Genomic DNA, 20580 nt, shown 5'->3' on the forward strand with positions numbered 1-20580 from the left:
AAGCTGGATTTAGAAAAGGCAGAGGAACCAGAGATCAAATTGCCAACATCCGTTGCGTCATAGAAAAAGCAAGTGAAAGTTCAGTCATGTCCAATTCTTTTTGACCCTATGGACTGTGGCCTCCCAGGCTCCTCTGTCCATGGAATTCTCTAGGCAAGATACTGGAGTGGGTTACTGTTCCCTTCTCCAGGGGATCTTCCCAACCAGGGATGAAACCCAGATCTCCCACATTGTTGACAGATTCTTTACCATCTGAGTCACCAAGGAAGCTGGGGAATTCCAGAAAAACATCTACTTCTGCTTCATTGACTATGCTAAAGCCTTTGACTGGGTGGATCACAACAAACTGTGGAAAATTCTTAAAGAGATGGGAATACCAGACCACCTGACCTGCCCCCTGAGAAGCCTGTATGCAGGTCATGAGGCCACAGTTAGAACTGGACATGGAACAATGAACTGGTTCCAAATTGCGAAAGGAGTATGTCAAGGCTGTATATTGTCACCCTGTTTATTTAACTTATATGCAGAGTACATCATACAAAATGTCTGGCTGAATGAAGCTCAAGCTGGAATCAAGATTGCCAGGAAAATTATGAATAGCCTCAGATATGCAGATGACAGCACCCTAATGGCAGAAAGAGAAGAAGAACTAAAGAGTCTCTTGATGAAGATCAAAGAGGAGAGTGAAAAAGCTGTCTTAAAACTCAGCATTCAAAAAACTAGGATCATGGTATCTGGCCCCTCTCACTTCATGGCAAATAGATGGGGAAGCAATGGAAACAGTGAGAGACTTTATTTTCTTGGGCTCCAAAATCACTGTGGACGGTGACTGCAGCCATGAAATTAAAAGATGCTTGCTTCTTGGAAGAAAATTTTATGACGAACCTGCTGCTGCTGTTGCTGCTAAGTCGCTTCAGTTGTGTCCGACTTTGTGCGACCCCATAGACAGCAGCCCACCAGGGTCCACCGTCCCTGGGATTCTCTAGGCAAGAACACTGGAGTGGGTTGCCTAGACAGTATTAAAAAGCAAACACATCATTTTGCTGACAAAGGCCCGTCTAGTCAAAGTTATGGTTTTTCCAGTAGTAATGTACTGATGTAAGAGTTGGACCATAAAGAATGCTGAACAGCTTAATAACTGAGGCTTTCAAACTGTGATCCTGGAGAAGACTGTTAAGTGTCCCTTGGGCAACAAGGAGATCAAACTAGTCAATCCTAAATGAAATCAACCCTGAATATTCATTGGAAGGACTGATGCTAAAGCTGAAGCACCCATACTTTGGCCACCTGATGCGAAGAGCTGACTCATTGGAAAATATCTTGATGCTGGGTAGTATTGAGGGCGGGAGGAGAAGGGGACGACAGAGGATGAGATGACTGGACATGAGTTTGCACAAGCTCTGGGAGACAGTGAAGGACGGGGAGCCTGGTGTGCTGCAGTCCATGGGGTTGCAAGGAGTGAGACATGACTGAGCAACTGAGTAACAACATGTCTTGAACACAGGCTACAAGCCAGATGTTGCTTAGTGCTTTACCTGTACAGCCTCATTTAAATCTCCTTATGTGCTTGAGCTATGGGGACAGGTCTGTCACTCCATTTTGTAGCTGAGAACCTGAAGCTTACTTGCTGAGGGTCACAAACTCAAGAAGCGGTTAGGCCAGGATTCAAATCCAGGCTGTCTAAGGCTGAATTATACTGCTTCTCCTTTTTGCCAAATGTGTTGAGCACTGATACATGTCACCCTCTGAATGGCATTTGGTTGGAACTAAATAAGAGCGGCACAGAAAGCTGGAGTCCTTTGGATCTCTTTGTTATCTATTTCCCTCCCTCCCTTCCAACTTCCTAGCTTCCTTCCTTCCTTTCAGTTTTAAATTCTGAAAAGCCAATGTCCAGGCACGGAATACATCAAGGGGGCTGTCTCAGCCCAGGAGTTGGTTGGTACCAAGACTGGAGCCCAAGCCCTCAGGTCCTTGACCCATAACTGTACTGGCTGGTGATGTGGAGGGAGGCTCTGGTTGGGTTGGGAATGGCCCACTCTCCTGGACAGTCTCCTGGCCTGGCCTGTAGAGTCTTTCAGAGATCAAGTGCAGAAGGAGAAGAACTATTTGTTGAGAGGCAGGCAGACATTTCCCAGGCCTTCGTAAAATGGAAACAGTCATAAAAAGTAAATCATATGAAAGAGCCCGTTCTGTTCACTGCCTGAGAGTTAGTTCCTGAGACAAGCTTTTCCGAATAGTTGCCTGATCATCTGTGCCATCCATGGGCATTGACATTCTGTTGGCATTGGTGTCCCCTCCCTACTCAGGAGTCTAGAGTGTTGATCTGTATTGTTAATGACAAGCCAGGGAGACATAACATTCAGAATAAGCAGGCATCAGGAATATTGATGTGTGTCCTGTTAGCTAAAACCTCAGTTTTGTGGTGCCAATAAAAACTGGGTGACAGCTCTCTTCCAAGAATTTGTTTTCTTTGCCTGTTATTTGAAAATGTTGCTGTGTCTCAGCTGCACTTGGAAGACAACAAATAGGACAAAACATAAATGTGGTGCAGTGTCAGATTCTGAAGGCACTCAGGATTACAGCAAGACGTGTTTTTAAATGACAAAATCCTTTCTAGACTGAAGAAAAGAGTCGGTGAGGGAAACCTGTTTCTCTAAACGGGTTGAGCGGAGTCTCTAGACGCCTGTTTCAAAACTTTCTCCCAAGATTGGGGGATTTCACTGAAGAAAAAGCATAGCCTCTTCAGAAAGGAAGCTATACACACGTATACTTGGGCCACCCGCATATGTCTCATACAGGGCAGGTGCCCTATACATTTTTATTGATAATGGTGACTGTGTTAGTTATCTGTTGTCATATAATAAACTGCCCCAAAACTTTGTGGCCTAAAACAGTAAACACTTATTATTCCACACAGTTTCTGTCGTTCAGGAATCCAGGAGGGACTTTGCTGGGTGGTTCTGCTTACGGTGCCTCTTGAGATTAGGGTCAAGATGTGGCCAGACTCACAGCCCGTGAAAGCTTGAATGAAGCTGAAGGAGCTACTTCTAAAGTGGCTGACTCACTTGCACGACAGATTTGCGTAACTTGTCGGAAGGAAGCTTTAGTTCCTCACCATGTAGACCTCTCTATGGGAATGGCTGAGTGCCCTCACAACATGGCAGCTGGTTTCCACAGAGCAAGTGGCCCAACAGAGAGAGAGCAACAGGGAAGTCTAAGTGTATTTCATGACTGACCCTCCTAGGTCATGCTCTATCATCTCTGCCACAATTTATTAAAAGAGTCACTTGATCCACACACAAGGAAGGGGAATTAATCTCCACCAAAGGAAAGAATATCAAAAAATTTGATTTGAAATTCTTTTATTTGAAAACAATCACAGTGACTTTTAAGATGTGTGCAAAATGGGATACTTAAATTGTTCAGAACTGTTTCCCTCTGAAGATGATAATGTCTCTAACATCAATCCAGAAAGGCTGTCACCATCATAGAACATGTCAATAAGAAGAATGATGGGCAGTCAGTAAATGATTTTTTCATGGAAACAGATCAGAAGAGAAACCAACCTTTCTAAAGTTAAATTTGAGGATTCACTCTTCAAGTTTTAGATGATGGTGAATTTTATTTTCAGCTGAGTAGAGAGAGACAAGTTTGATGTATTTCATTCATAAAGAATGTTTGGGTGTGGGATTTTCATTTATTCCCTGCTTTAATATAAGGATCCTAATTTAGGTCCTCCTTTCCTCATGACTTTTCTCAAACTTTCTTCTTTAAAAAAATGCCTCTGCTTTTACTGTCAATGGTGTGGTCTACTCTTCTCCAGAACTGACATGGGGAGACATATGTGATTGGAAATATGAGATGAAGTTGGGTGAGAGAAGATCCTGCTTTGTTTCCTCTGTGATTTGAATCTTCTTTTACTTAAAAGAAATGATCCCCTCCCCTGAAGTATCAAATCTGGTTTTTATCAAAGACTAATTTTGAACTTTGGGAACATGAGAGTTTTCCTCCAGCTATTTGGAATCTCTTTTCTCAGCTTTAAAGAGAGATCTGATAGCACTTCGGATGCTTTAACATCCTTGGCAAAAATAATTAGCACATTTTAAAACCAAGCAGAAGATAGTGATTATTATAGAGAATATTTTATGGGTGGTGAATTAGTCATGGCAATAGATTTCTGGATGGGAGGATTTCTGGATGGTAGGATGAGATAAATCAGTGTGTATGAAAGCAATGTGTAAATGTAAAGGGCTATTAATCAGCATTTCAAAATACCTCAAAATCTAAAAAAGATTTCCTACTAAAACGGCCCTCTTTGACACGACTTAACTAAAGAGATGTTAGTGTTACTCGCTCAGTCATGTCTGACTCTTTGTGACCCCATGGACTATAGCCTGCCAGGCTCCTCAGTTCATGGGATTCTCCAGGCAAGAATGCTGGAGTGGGTTACCATTCCCTTTTCCAGGGGATCTTCCTGACCCAGGAATTGAACCTGCGTCTCCCACATTGCAGGCAGACTCTTTAATGTCTGAGCTGCTAGGGGAGTCTAAAGCAGTGCTTTTTTCCAAATGGGAAGGGGAGATGTTTATCCTGCATGTAACTTGGACCCCACATGGGGCCTGTTTTCGTTCCAGGGGAAACCGGAGCTTGGCTGTGTCTGGATAGCACAAATCTGGCAGTTTGACACATCCCTATTGAGCATTAGGGCTGGGAATTGGTAATGGCCCTTCAGTTAATCCAGGCTGGTGGTATGTTTTTCATCCTGGTATTTCTAATGACTCTTGGGGTTTTCATGCCCAGGCCCTGTTCCTGGCTTATCAGTGGCTTCCCTGGGGTAGGAAAGATGCTCTTTAGACATTGTCTGTGGGTCTTCACATTGTCCCCATTAGCTGATAAGCTGGTCTACAGTGATGCTGTATGTGCATAATCATAATGAAAAGTCAGTCTTTCCACCTCAGGGAAGCATCCTAGGAGAACAAGCACTAACTTCATCATGGAAAAATCCTGTGCCAACATGAGTCTGCTCATGGGGATAGAGAAGCGCAAGATCTCTGCTGTATGTTACCTGGGCCTCTGAGTAATTATTCTGCATATCACATATGCCCTTAGAAATATTTATTCTCAGACATGTTCCCCAGGCACTTGCAGGATGGGGTCCATGGGCTCAGATAAATGAGGATATTGCTGTGGGTAGTGATGAACTAAATTCAAGGTTGGCATTAGATTTTCGGTAGATGCATAATTAGACTAATCAAGACAGAGATTGAAGGGGCTTAGCCAGAACTTGAAAGAACAGCTGTTCAGTGATAAAACAGAATTTAGGCAGTTTTTTTTTCCCCTGACATAAAGGGATCTGTGGTTTACTTTTTTTCCCCCCCCTTAAAGCAAAGCACCTGTGAACTGGAATGAGGGAGAATTTCAGTTTTTATGTTTATGATAATGCTTGCCACTCTGATCTGCAGCCTGAGCTGAAGTCTTTTTCCTCTTGCTGTCTTCTGCCTGCCTCTCCCTTTTAATCTCTTCTCAGTGCTTGTAGATTTGCATGTATGAATAGTAACACCTACTGACGGGCAGGGCTCAGGAGATGCAATTTGGTTGCTAGCTTTTCCTACTGCAGAGCCCTGTCAGCATAACGCATTGATTTGGAGTGTAATCAGTGTCCCTCCTTCTGCTGTGCCTGCTCCTCCCCAGCTCTGAGTGAGTTTCCTCCTCTAACTCCCTTCTCTGGCACTGGCCTTGCAGCAGATTGCTTGGAGAGGTTTGATTTCACCCTCTGTAGATACCAGAGGCATCAGTTGGAGGGCCAGTCATATGTTCTCCAGGGAAATAGCTCATACTGTCATTTTTAATCGAGTAATTTCTTGCCTGTTTTGTCATTTATCATATCCTTTGTTTGAAATATTAGAGTGCTCCAGCTAAAAATTACAGGCCTCCATTCCAGTACCCTTTGAACACTAGGTTCATATTAGAAGAGAGATGATAGGAACTTCTAATCAAAATTCACTGCGTGAGGTTCTGTCTTTTCAATAGGGGACATTTAAAAATCCTGGGAGAGGAGGGAAGCAATAAACATCACCCTGATGGGAAAGTCCATGATAATAGTGAAGGAGCCCACAGAAGAAATATTTTTTTTTTCTCGAAAAAGCAGCCCGCTTTTCCAGTGCAAGACCCCCTGTAGGTTTTGATGACTGAAGAGTCTGACATTCTATGTTAGCTTTCAGTGGGGGAAGGGTGTTTAAGCAGTTTCCAGTGACTGATAATGAGGCTAATGGCAGCATCTTTCTGAGAAGGCGGAAACCCTTACAAATCTACATCCCAAACGCCTCTCCCTCTTAATACTCCCCTTCCAACCCATCTGCCACCAGCTGGAATCACATAATAGGATGATTTGTCAGGAGGGTCTATGTAGTCTCAGGACAAGCTTCCTTTGAACTTTAAGAACTTTTCCAACTTCTGACACAGGGACATGAGTTAGGCCATGAAAACTCTGCATGAGACTGGGGAAATGGTATCAATATTACTCCTTTCCATGGTTTTTTATCTTTTACTCACTTATTTTGCTTGTCACATTGTGTCTACAAAATAGTTACAGGAGCATTGTTTGAAGTTGCAACAATCACAGGATAATTCAAACAAAATACCTTTTTTCCCCTCCCCAGATATTCAAGGCTATGTTTGTATATTTTTAAACCTGTCCATAATTATTTCAGAGGAATGGCTATGTCTCCTTAGTGCCCCCTCCCTCCTGCCTTTGGCTGGTTCAGAGCCTATGAGAACCTCTTCAAGGATATAAAAGTGTCCTGTGAATGCTTTCAGCTGTGAAACCTTTGGCACAGTCTTCAGGTCCCTTTCTTGTCAGAACACCACAAGCTTCATATTCCTATAAAATAGGTCTTGGACTTAAAAAAGCCTAGTTTGTCAATCTATTGATTGCCCCAGATCAAGCCAGCTAATTCCTGAGCACTACCTCTGACTGTATTGAACAGGCAGATCCTTCTAGATCAAATAACTCACATCACTAAAATAATATTAAGGTTTGTTGTGGCACAAGCCAAATAGTGGAGAAAATCCATCATTATCACCTGATGCCTCTGCCTTTTAATTTATATCATTATAAAAAGATGGAGAAAGGAGCAAAGAAGAGTACAGGGAAATGTATTCAAAGTGATCTACAGTGTTCTTAATAAAAATGCCCTTCCTTTATGAGCACCTGAATGGGCATATAAATATAACCAGAGATGGGAATTTTAATCAAAGCTTTACAGCTTTTGCTTTTTCAAGACTTTGACTTCCTGACCAAGTTAACTTCTAGCCTGAGAGTTTCTGGTTCTCCTTACCCATCTGGAGAAGAACTTTACTCTGTTTTTGTCTTGGCCCTTTACCAGTGTGAGCTGGTCTCCTTTTGTGTTCCTCCGAAAATGACTTCTCTTATAAAGAGGACTGTGGTGGACATTTCTTAAAAACTTTTGGGAATTAGAAAATTAAAGCAACAGATTGAACGTCATCTCACTTACAGATAGAAGAGCAGGGCCAGCTGCCTCATGGGGTGCTGTTGGGCATCTGTGAGCCTTGGGCTGCAGACACAGCATGTTTTTCCAGATCTGTTGACTGTGCTGGGTCATCTCAGTCTTTCTCCTTTTCATACGCAATTCAGAATTTAACCAGATGGCATCTCTGCCACAGTCATAACCTTGGTCAATAAAAGGAGTTGGGAGATGTGAATCTAAAAATGGGGCAGAGTGTCAGAAGACCAAAGTGTGATGTTGCTCCTTTAAAGTTATGACTGGCTATGAGTAAATGAAGAAGGAAACAAACAAGAAACTTCCACAGAAAAGAAAACATGTAGGGAAATGTAGAAGTTTACATAGTAACTGAGAACAGGACTAAGTGCTTTATATAGGTGTCCAAGAAATAGTTATGGAAAAAAAAAACTACACATATAGAAAGGCATGAAAAAAGTAAGTGGAGAAAGGAAACAGAAACAGCTATGCAAGACAGAGGCAAGGAGTTGGGGGTTAATTTTCTCATGAATTGGCTTTCTCATCTTTCCTTCCTAATATAACGGGGATCTCAGTTTGAGAAATTGAGTTGTGTTTATCCCTGGACTTATTTGTTCTTTCTGAGCAGGAAATTGGATGACACTGTGGCTACTCAAGGACCCAATTTGCTCTCTGACTTAAGAAACTATCTTAGAGTAAATGTCACAATAGCACACTCAACTTTTATCATGCTATACCTTAAAAAGAGTGGAGTATATCCTACAAGCAGCCAGAAACATTTTCTCCTTCTGATAGGCAGAATGATTGGAATATGTAGGCATCTGCATCTTGGCTTTCTTCCTAAATTAATGATTCTCAAAGTTAAATCTGCTAAGAATTCTGATTGCAGAACCGAATACACGATATCATAAACAGTGTACTTTGTAGGTGATTGTAAGGGTAATTTTATTTGAATATATAATTAGATATGATTTTTACAATATACTTACATTACATATGATTTTTTCTATGTATTTTTTATTTAAAAATTATTTATTTTAATTGGACGATAATTACTTTACAATATTGTGATGGTTTTTTCCATACATCAACGTCAGTTGCCCATAGGTATATATGTGTTCCTCCCATCCTAAACCCCCCTCCCACCTCCCTCCCTACCCTCTGGGTTGTCCGAGAGCACTGGCTTTGAGTGCCCTGCTTCATGCATTGAACTTGAACTGGCCATCTATTTTACATATGGTAATATACATGTTTCAATGCCATTCTCTCAAATCATCCCATAATTGCCATCTCCAGCTGAGTCCAAGCTCTCTTCTTTACATCTGTGTCTCCTTTGGTGCTTTGCATGTAGGATAGTCGGTACCGTCTTTCTAAATTCCATATATATGTGTTAATATACAGTACTTGTCTGTTTCTGACTTACTTTATTATGTATAATAGGCTCCAGGTTCAGCCACCTCCTTAGAACTGACTCAAAAGCATTCCTTTCTACCACTCAGTGATATTCCATTGTGTATATGTACCACAACTTCCTTATCCATTCATCTGCTGATGGATATCTAGGTTGCTTCCACGTCCTAGCTGTTGTAAACAGTGCTGCTGTGAACACTGGGGTACATATGTCTCTTTCAGTTCTGGTTTCCTTGGGTGTACGTCCAGGAGTGGGATTGTAGGGGCATATGGTAGCTCTATTTTTAGTTTTTTAAGGAACCTCCATACTGTTCTCTATAGTGTCTGTACCAGTTTGCATTCCCACCAACAATGTGAGAGGGTTGCCTTTGCTCCACACCCTCTCCAGCACTTACTGTTTGTAGACTTTTTGATGATGGCCTTCTGACCAGCATGAGATGATACTTCATTGTGGTTTTGATTTGCATTTCTCTAATAATGAGTGATGTTGAGCATCTTTTCATGTGTTTATTAGCCATATGGATGTCTTCTTTGGAGAAATGTTTGTTTAGGTCTTTTGCCCACTTTTTGATTGGGTTGTTCATTTTTCTGGTATTGAGCAGCATGAGCTGTTGTGTATTTTGGAGATTAAGTCTTTGTCAGTTGTTTTGTTTACTGTTATTTTCTCCCATTTTGAGTGCTCTCTTTTCACCTTGCTTATAGTTTCCTTTGTCTGTGCAAAAGCTTTTAAGTTTAATTAGGTCCCATTTTGTTTTTATTTCTGTTACTCTGGGAAGTTGTCATAGAGGATCTTGCTGTGATTTATGTCATCGAGTGTTCTGCCTATGTTTTCCTCTAAGAGTTTTATAGTTTCTGGTCTTATGTTTAGATTTTTAATCCATTTTGAGTTTATTTTTGTGTATAGTGTTAGAAAGTGTTCTAGTTTCATTCTTTCACACATGGTTTACCAGTTTTCCCAGCACCACTTGTTGAAGAGACTTTTTCCCATTGTGTATTTTTGCCACATTATGTGATTTTTAAAGGTAATTTTATTTATTTTGCTATGCTTCTTGATTTTATTTATATTTTCTTATTGAAGAATAGTTGATTTGCAATGCTGTGTTGGTTTCTGATGTACAACAAAGTGATTCATTTATATATGCATGTTTATATTTTGTTCAGTCACTCAGGTGTGTTTGTGTGTGTATTTATATATATATGTATGTGTATATATATATATTCTATTTCATTATGGTTTATTACAGAATATTGAATGTAATTCCCTGTACTATACAGTTGGTCCTTGTTAATTGTCTATTTTATGTACGATAGCTAATCCCAAGCTCCTAGTTTATCCCTCTCTCCCCTTTACCTCTTTGGTAACTATAAGTTTGTTTTCTGAGTTTCTGAATCTGTTTTATAAATACATTCCTTTGTATAATATTTTAGATTCCATGTATAAGTGACATCATATGGTATTTGTCTTTCTCTTTCTGACTTCAGTCCATATGATAATCTCTAGGTTCATATTTGTTGCTGCAAATGGCAATATTTCATTCTTTTTTTATGACTGTATACTCCATAATTTTAGAACACAAGTGTCTATAAAATGTGATTCCACAGTAGATCTTTTCATGCTCCTGGAGATTGTTTGCAAAAGATGTCCTGGGGACAGTGAGTTTGGTGTTAGACAAGAAGAGCGGTGTTGATGATAGCGTGTTGCTAGTCACACAGCTCGCTGTTGCTCAGCTTAGCCCTATAGCACTTAAGGCAACAGAAGGAAGGGAAATGAAGCCTCTGGAAGCCCAGAATGCATGTGAAGACTAAGCCTTGGGTTATATCTGCTCATCTCTGCAAACAGAGAGGAAGCAGATGAGGGTGTCATGACTGGGTGGCATTGGGAGCTTTGACTGCATTCTTGGCAACACTAAGAGGCAGCATCATAGGGATCCATGAGAGGAGAGGGGGAAATTGGCGATTGTTACATAGTAGGTGTGGGGTCTCTTTGAGGGGATTTCCTACGTTAGAGGCCATTTACCCAAGTGGTTAAGAGTTCCAATTCTAGAGACAGAGAGGCTGTTTATATCCCAGCTCTGCCATTTAATAATTCTGAATTCTTGGGCAAGATAGCTGCTGATCTGCTCTCAACTTCCTGTGTGTAAAGTGAATAATAATTTCACCTTCTTTGCAAGGTGGTAGTGAAGATTAAAGATGATATACTTAGAGAGCCTGCCACATATGGCAGTTATTACTATTCTTTCTTTTGTTTAGGGCACCTTTCCTAAGGAGAACTGTTATGATTTTGAAGTGTTCCTCTCTCCACTTATAATTTATTGTGTATGTACTCTGAGTCGAGCACTAGGCTGGGCTCTGGGGAGGTGGGAAGGTAGTGAGCTGGAAAGTAAGTATGGCTGAAGAAAAGCTATTTCATGGAAGATGTGGTATCAGAATACTTGAATTGGATTAGGTTGTGACTATGATTTGGGATAAAAAATTGCCACTATAAAATTGGACCTTTGTGTTCAAGTGAATATTACACTTGAGCAAGATTCAGCGACATTAAACCTTCTGTCATAAAGACAGAGGTAATGGCTTTTTGTGGGCAGAGTAGTAGAAATGCTTCGATTGTTAAGTATTTATATAACCCTTTATATTTGCAATGTATGCACTTTATCATTTCCCAGAAGTTAGTGTCTAGAAATATTTCCTATTGGGGAGAGAAGGTTCCTTATAGGTTCTGGCTATACCTAACACTTTGGGAGTTTTTGGCAAATATTAAAGGACCCCCAAGAAGGCTATTATTAAAGAAGGGAGGAAGAGCTAGCTTGAAAGTAAGGTGACTAGAGCTGACATCTCCCTTTGGTGCTTTGATCTGCTTGCCCCTGATCCAAAGGTGTCCTGGAGAGTACTTCAACCCCTGAAGATGTTTTGGACTCCTCTTGGTCACTGGTTAGAGAACTTGTTCCTGAGACGTGCCTGGCTCAGCTCCATTCCTGTTCTTCCCTGTGTGATGACTTTTCTGGGACTTCATTGTTGGGCACAGGGTTTGAGACCTTGGAGTTCCCAATAGGGTGCCTGATGTTACATGAACAGGGATAAGAGATTAGGGCTTCTGATGACTTGTAAGGATGAAGAGATTAAGAATAATGAGACTGCTTATTTTTCCCATTTGAGACAACTATTTAAAAAAGTTTTTAATTAAAAATTTTTTTTTGTTTTATACTGGAGTATAGCCGATTAACAGTGTTGTGACAGTTTCAGGTGGCCAGCAAAGGGACTCAGCCATATGTATACATGTATCCATTCTCCCTCAAACTCCCCTCCCATCCAGGCTGCCACATAACATTGAGCAGAGTTCCCTGTGCTGTATAGTACCAGTGACCTGTTGGTTATCCATTTAAAATATTGCGAAGTGTACATGTTGATTCCAATCTCTCTCTGTCCCTCATTCTTCTCCCCTGGCAACCATAAGCTAGTTCTCTAAGTATGAGACTGCTATTTAATGTAACCACCACTACATTTTCAACTAAGAATAGAGTTGATTATATTCCATTAGTCTTCCATTTGAATCATAATTTCTTCCCAGGAATATGGTTTTGCTATCTAGGTGTAATTTCTTTCTACTTTTCTACCATATGTGAATAGTAATTATTACTGTGGCGTCTCTGCTTTCCAGCTCAAGGTACTGCATTGTGCCCCAGTTTAGACCTCTCAATAAAGTAACCGTGTAGTAGTGTTTACCTCATTTCTAACAAATGAGGTAAAATAATGAAGTCACAACACTGTCACAACACTGTTAATCGGCTATACTTCAATATAAATAATGAAGTCATCAAAAAAGGACGTGCAGGACTGTGTGCGATGTAATAAAGATAAAAAGAAAAAATAGTTACCATTGATTGAGTAGCTATCACTTGGAAGCCTAGAGGTAAGGATTTTACATACATTACCTTTGTTTCACTCTCAAAACAGTACCACCAGGAGTGTGTTACTACTTTTATTTTGCAGATAAGGAAAAGTGAGGTGTGGAGAGAGTAAATAACTTGTTCAAGTTCACATGGCTGGGAAATGTTGGAGGCAGACCACAAATGACTTCCAGATATGTGTTTTTGACCACTCTGTGAAGTGACCTCTCATAATGTGAAAGTGAAAGTCACTCAGTTGTGTCCGACTCTTTGTGACCCCATGGCTCCTCTGTCCATGGGGATTCTCCAGGCCAGAATACTGGAGTGGGTAGCCTTTCCCTTCTCCAGGGGATCTTCCCAACCCAGGGATCGAACTCAGGTCTCCCACATTGCAGGTGGATTCTTTACCAGTTGAGCCACAGAGAAGCCCAAGAATACTGGAGTGGGTAGCCTATCCCTTCTCCAGGGGATCTTCCTGACTCAGGAATCAAACTGGGATCTCCTGCATTGCAGGCAGATTCTTTACCAACTGAGCTATGAGGGAAGACCCTCATAACATAATGAGATTTTAAAATAAAATGTGCCAGAGTATATACATCTAAATGTGCCCTTCTAAATCATCATCTTGAAAGGTCACACAATTATTTCATTGAAGCAGCTACTGCTCAGAAAATTTTATTTTTATTGGAATATACTTGCTTTACAGTGTTGTGTCAGTTTCTGCTGTACAAGAAAGCAAATTGGCTATATACATTAATATACGATACTTGTTTTTCTCTTTCTGACTTACTTCACCCTGTATGACAGACTCTAGGTTCATCTACATCACTACAAATGACCCAATTTCATTCCTTTTTATGTCTGAGTAATATTCTACTGTATATATGTATCAAAACTTCTTATCAATTCATCTGTTGATGGACATTCAGGTTGCTTCTGTGTCCACTGCTCAGGACATTTTTGAAAGTTCTTTTGAATGTTGACAGATCTAATCTTTTGAGGGTGGATTTGGTCTTTGGAAATATCTATAAGTCACTTGGAGTTCAGTCTGTTGAATAAGGTTGACCATCAAGTTGGATGGCTCTAATTTTTCATCTAAGTAAAGACATGTATGGACTTAATTTCCCTTTTTGATTTATGCATTTTCCAAAGGCAGTTCCAGAAACATTTTGGGCAGTGGAAACATGACTTAACCTGTATAAATGTTTGGGAGATTTCTTTGAAGGATGTTATTAGGAAGTTCACATAGAATTTTATTTCGTGACACTTACTTACACCTTGCAGAAACACATATATACATGTACAGACTGAGTTGATGAGCATGTTATGTCATCTGTAAACATTTTTGTGGTTTAAGAGAATTATCTTTTCAAGAGCAATGCATTGTCTCAACTGCCATTTAAGCAGATTCTTTGCAAAATGTTCCATCTATCAAGATGTCCTGAATTGCCATGTATTGAATTCCCCTTTGACTCCTTTGTTCACATTACTTATAACTTTTTCACTATGTAAATATAGAAAAATGATCTTGTACATGCTTCTTGCTCTCTTTTCATTTCATATTTATGAGATAGAGAACAATTCAGAAAGGAAGTACCGAATGAGTGAATGGTAATAGACTCACATATCAACCTATGTAAAAATATATTTCTACGAAAATTGAAGTTACATGCTTTGAAGCACAGTACATTGAGGATAATGAAGCTAAAAGCAAAGTTTGAGTTCTGAAATATATGAAATAAGAACACAGTAGTCCGCAGTAGTGTTAATACAAAAGTCAGAGGTGTAGTATATTGAAGCCCTGAAGAATCTGAAGTTTCAGTAAAAATTTCATGCTATTAAAATTAAGGAAGGAGAGGGTGGGATGAATGGAGAGAGTAGTATGGAAACATATACACTACTATATGTAAAATAGACAGTGGGAATTTGCTGTATAACTCAGGGAACTCAAATCAGGGCTCTGTGACAACCTAGAGGGCTGGAATGGAGTGGGAGGAGGGAGAGAGAGATTCAAGAGGGAGGGGACATAGGTATACCTATGAGTGATCCATGTTCATGTATGGCAGAAACCAACACAATATTGTGATTATTTTTCAATTAAAAATAACTTTAGAAAATTTCAGAAAACACTATGGTTACCATCCAGTGATATCTATTGTTAAATTTTCAGAAATTTTGTGAGCCAGTTGATGTCATGTAAGTAGTCTGAAATTAGCCATGGTAGGAGCATTTATGCCAGATATTGGCAAATTCCACTAAGTGATTTTTCCTTCTCAAGGACTGAGAATAATTGATAAATATCACTAGAACAATATTAGTTGCATATCTGAGTGTTATTCATCTTTGCCCTCTCTTTGAAGAAACTTTAGTTAATTGTAATGCTACTAACATAGGTATAATTCTCAGAATTATGATTCTGAGGGTGCCTTCTATCAATGACCCTGGAATCATAATGAAACCTAACAGAAAAGCAAACTGATTACTTTCTAGGATTTCTCTGGTGATACACTGTGTTCTGTGGAATTTTATGTGAGTGTTGTTGTGAGCAAGTCACTGAGAATATCTGGAATTCTTAGGTTCAGCAGAGATAGAATACCACTTGCTACCTTTAACTCAAGGAAGTTGTAAGAATTCATTAAGATAAATGGTAAAAACAAAAGAAAACTGGGTATAAAGTGATGATGCTGAGTTGCATAAACCAGACACCAAGCAGCCTCAGGACTTGATCTTTATACCTCACTTGTAGAGTGCTTATGATGCAATAAGAATTGTTGATTTGATACACCAGATCTTTTGCCTTTGACTGAACACTGTGCTCTTCAACAGTATCCCTTTGGGAAGCAGTACACTTATTTGCCAGGGCTTCCTATGTCTGCTTGCTAGTGCAGGAGACGCAAGAGACATAGGTTTGATCCTTGGATCAGGAAGATCCCCTGGAGTAGGAAATGGCAATCTGCTCCAGAATTCTTGCCTGGAAAATTCCATGGACAGAGGAGCCTGGCGGGCTACAGTTCATGGGATCGCAGAGAGTTGGATGTGACTGAGCACAACACACTTATTTGAATGATGCTACTGTTGCATCATCAGAATATGTTTGGATTCATTTTGGATCTAATTTCAGAATCATTTTACAAACCAAACAAGAGTACTCAATTATTTTAAAGCCACAGCTCAGCTGATACTCAGAATGGTGTTACCTAACAATTATTTATCAGGGTTGACTTTGAGTGACTTGGGAGCAATTTTCAGAAGTTAAACGTATTCTCAAAATATGGAAATTTGCCATCACCAAAGGAAATTAAAAAAGGGGGCAGGGAGGTTGGGAAGAAGAGAGGGATCAGACACTCTCATGCATTGTTTAAGAGTTAAAGTTTATACTCTCTCTTTGGAAGGCACTTTAGAAACATCAGTTTTAAATAAACTTATCCTTTGACCTAGCAATTATACTTCTTGGAATTTATCTGACAGATACACTCATGAAAGTACAGAAGGAATCTTGTATAGATTATTTATGGCAACAGGAAAAGATTAAAAGAAACATAAATATCCAACAATAGGAGACAGGTTAAGTAATTATGGAACAACCATAAATTACAATACTATTCCATCATTAGTAAGAATGAGGCAGAGTTTTATGTGCTGATAAGGAACAGTCTCCAAGATAGAATATGGAAAAACGAGTTGCAGAAGTGTGTACTACCATCTTTGTTAAAAAAGGATATAACTACATATTGACTTCTAGACTTTAAGCATCTATATCTGTATACCTGTGTTTCTCTCCATTTGTATTATTTCCTCTCTGAAAGGATTTGAAGAAACAGGTATCACACTAACTCTGGGAAGGGGAACTAGGAAACCAAAGACAAATGTTGAGAAGGAGATAATTTTTTATCTTATAATACTTAAATTTTTGAATACATATGTTCAAAACACAAATAGAAAAAATGTCAGGCGCAAGGTGATTCTCAAGCATTTCCTTAAAGTTTTAAACAGTGGTAGTACCACTGTTTAAATAAATAAATAAATAAAAAGTGTGCTGTAAACAAAGATTTCCCACTTGGAGGGGGCCGAAGATGCATACGTTTCTTGGGTGTATGTGTTCTGACGTGTTGGTTAAAGAAATGTTTCACTACTTTAATCTCATTTTACAGAGGGATTCCACATTGGCAGAAAGGTGCTAAAGACAGCAAATTAACACCTGGACCTTGAGGACTCCATAACGGCAGGGACCGCACATGTTTATTCACACCTAAGCATAGAATGGTGTCTGAGTCTCAGTCAGAATTATCAAGCCATAAGCAGTATAAACCACCTCTAGCTATTAAGTAGGAAAGGATATCAGACAGCTCACAGACTTCTGGGAGGGATGGAGTGCCAGGTTCAGCACAATGGAGCGAAGACAGTGCTCCAGCTGTTGAAGAGTACAGACACCACTGCTGGATAGTGCTGAATTCAAGATGCCTGAGTTGGGACTCCTGTGACACGTGCATTGAACCCTGGGTGAAGCTGCAGGCCGACATCAGTTGGCTACCATCCTACTGGTCAGAAATCAGTCGCATGAATAACAGGAAACTCTATCACTTATGTTGGGTAGCCATGTGCCTCGCTAGAATTTGATGCTCTGTTATAAGAGGGAGAGGGGAAAAGAATATTGTGAGACAATAGCAGTCTGTCCTATAGAGTCCATTGTTGAACCAACATGACTAGGAAAAATGGTGGGTAAGAGTCATCTCCATGTGGGTCTTGATGTGAAGGCATCACACTTGAGTCTTCTTGAATCTAGGCTCCTAAAAATTTTTTTTTTCTGCAAATGAAAAGACATTGAAAAGATAAGAAAACCACTATTTATATATATTTGTTTTTGATTATTTCCTTGTGGTTTTTGCTAAATCACTAAGCATGGACCCATGCATAGGCATCTTGGTCTTCCCCTTTGGGATAAAGTGAAGTTGAAGTCGCTGAGTCGTGTCCGACTCTTTGCGACCCCATGGACTGTAGCCTACCAGGCTCCTCCCTCCATGGGATTCTCCAGGCAAGAGTACTGGAGTGGGTTGCCATTTCCTTCTCCAGGGGATCTTCCCGACCCAGGGATCAAACCCGGGTCTCCAGCATTCCAGGCAGATGCTTTAACCTCTGAGCCACCTTTGGGCTAAGGGGAAGTACTATTGTAGTTCTATCCTATTGGAATGAGTATTTTTAGGTTTGACAGTTGATGAGATTACAGTTTTATCAGATTTGAATAAATGAGTTTCCTTTTTGCAGGGGAGCACTGGAACCCATCAGAGAGAGGATTCTATGCTACAAGACTATTAGTGGAGTAGAGAGACCCCAATTGTCAAACTCCTTGACTGGGCAAGGTTGCTGTTTTTCATTAACCAGGAACTTCCATTTTCTGCAATATGATAAATAGCCAGGTAATGTTCTGGTTCATGGAAAACTCAAAGTAGCTGTATGAAAGTGTTTTCTCTTCTGAGTATTTGCATTTTCCCCTTTTCTTTTTCCTTGAAGAAAATCATCACTGGATGATCTCCAGGTTATTAAAAATTGTAACAGTATTTTTATCATTTGAGTATGAGAATCTTTTCACCTATAAAAGCCAGTGTAACTTGAAAAATGAGAAGTGGTGAATCCCTGAGGATGCTGGAACTCCAGAAGAGATGTTCTGATGCTGAACAGTCTAGTTGTAGAAGCAGTCTGTGCCTGGGGATGGGTATGGATATAGCAAGGATCAATTTGGAAGCTGTCTTATATTAGATAGCCTACCTCCAGAAAGAATTAAAAATAAAAGTTGTAACTTTTCTCAGAGTCAGTGGCACACTCATTTTGTTTGGTTTTAAGAAGCTATTAAGCATTGAGGCAAATTTAAAAGAGGGGGTGTTCTCAAAGATTTTGATAAGAGAAGAATGAAGAAATTAAGCCAATACTTTTAATACTTTGATGTGCTAGCACTTTAAGAGATCTCCAGATATTTACCCTGAGAGCTCAACTGTAAATCATATTCTTTAGCTTGCAAAAATATATTAAATAGGTTAAACAAAATGGTCCGTACTTGGGAAAAGTGTCTTTTTAAAACTTTTTATTTATTTTTTATTTTTAATATAAATTTATTTATTTTAATTGGAGGTTAATTGCTTTACAATATTGTATTGGTTCTGCCACACATCAAGATGAATCCGCCCTGGGTGTACACGTGTTCCCCATCCTAAACCCCCTCCCTCTTCCCTCCCCGTATCATCCCCTCCGGTGATCATTTCTAGTGAACTCTGAGATTTGAAAGTGTTCATATTCTGTTTTAAGTGTTTGCCTCCAAAAGGGTCTTATCTGACTCATGCTTGTTTTATTTCTTATTTTTTCCCAAAGTGCCAGCAAGAATTCTGGTTCTCAGTAGTGACTGCTCAAGGAGCACCTCTTGCCGCTGGGTTTTCCTTCTCTTGTTAGTTTGTCTCCTTCCTCTCCTTTTTTTCTAAACATTGGGAATGCAGTTTTTTGTGTCCTTTCTCTGAGAAGACTACTTTCTCGGCATTTCTGCTGTTTATTTCCTGAGACTGTGGGTGTTCAGGAGATTTTCTTCAGCATCTTGTCATCCAGCCTCCTCCTGTGGGTGTCACTGTAGTGGTGACTGTGTTACCTGATTTGGGTAAATGAATTTTCCTGTTTTTGAGGGAAGGCATTGCAATTACTTGTTCAACCTCCTTGTCCATATCTACCTTTGTGTAGTAGAGAATTGTGATTAAAACTAGGAAATTCGTATTGTAATTGAACTTTTCTCTTGGCAAAGGTGACCTTGTAAGGTCTCTTTAACTAGAACCGAGATACAAGGGTGGCTGTGAATGACCAAGCTGAAGGTTAATTTAAATACACTGGCAGCTAAAAATGGAACAGTTTGTCTTTTAGCTGAGCTAAGGCATTTTGTGATTCATAGATGGTTGTAAAAATAAAGAGGTGCAACAGATAGATAGCAGCTGCAAACCCATTCTTCCCTGTGTGTCTAAAGCTTGCCTGGCGTTACTCTGGGCGAGCTTGTCTGGAAGCTCATTCAGAGTACGTCCATATGCGCATGTCGCTTCCCAGCTTTTTCCCTTCTGTAAATAACCCTGTTAACACCTAGCTCACTCAGTGTTGAGATCTCTGGGTCACCACGGATCTTCTGTTGTTTGTCCAGTAATTGTGGTCACTTGCCAAGTCTTGTCCATTCCTCTGTTTCAAATCTGTCTCATCTTGGCAGAGGGCTGTGCCTTCCTGTCAGAGTCACCTCCACACCCCCAGTTCAAGGGCCCATGGATTGTTGCAATAACCTTCTGCTTCGTCTTCTTGCTTTGGTCCCTGTTGCTTCAGTCCATCCTGTGTTTAACATTATTAATAGGCTCAGTCCTTGCAATACATTGTTTTGTTTTGTTTTTAAATCAAATTCTATGATCCCTGTTCCTCATAGGAAAAACTCCAAACTTCTTGATCTACCTTTTAAGATTTGCTTTTTACTTTGCTCTTTTTACTCCCCTACATAAATACAGTTTCTAGGAAGATGATTACTTTCTTCTTCTTTCTCTTCTGCTTACATCACCTCACCCTCATCTTATGCTGTTTTCAAATCCTATCCGTTTCTCAAGGGTGCAACTCAAGTCTTATCTCTTGGTGAAGTCCTCCTTGTGCATTTCTTCCCAGGCTGACTGGGTCCTTCTCTGACCTCTGAGACTCTGGAGGATGTTGGAGCTGGCGGCCCTGAGCAGCTGTGAGTCCATTGGTTCTTTCTGCTGGTCACGTAATTTATACTCTTACTCCTGTCTCCT

The sequence above is a fragment of the Capricornis sumatraensis genome, chromosome 2, assembly GCF_032405125.1.
Source record: "Capricornis sumatraensis isolate serow.1 chromosome 2, serow.2, whole genome shotgun sequence".
Taxonomy (NCBI): Eukaryota; Metazoa; Chordata; class Mammalia; order Artiodactyla; family Bovidae; genus Capricornis; species Capricornis sumatraensis.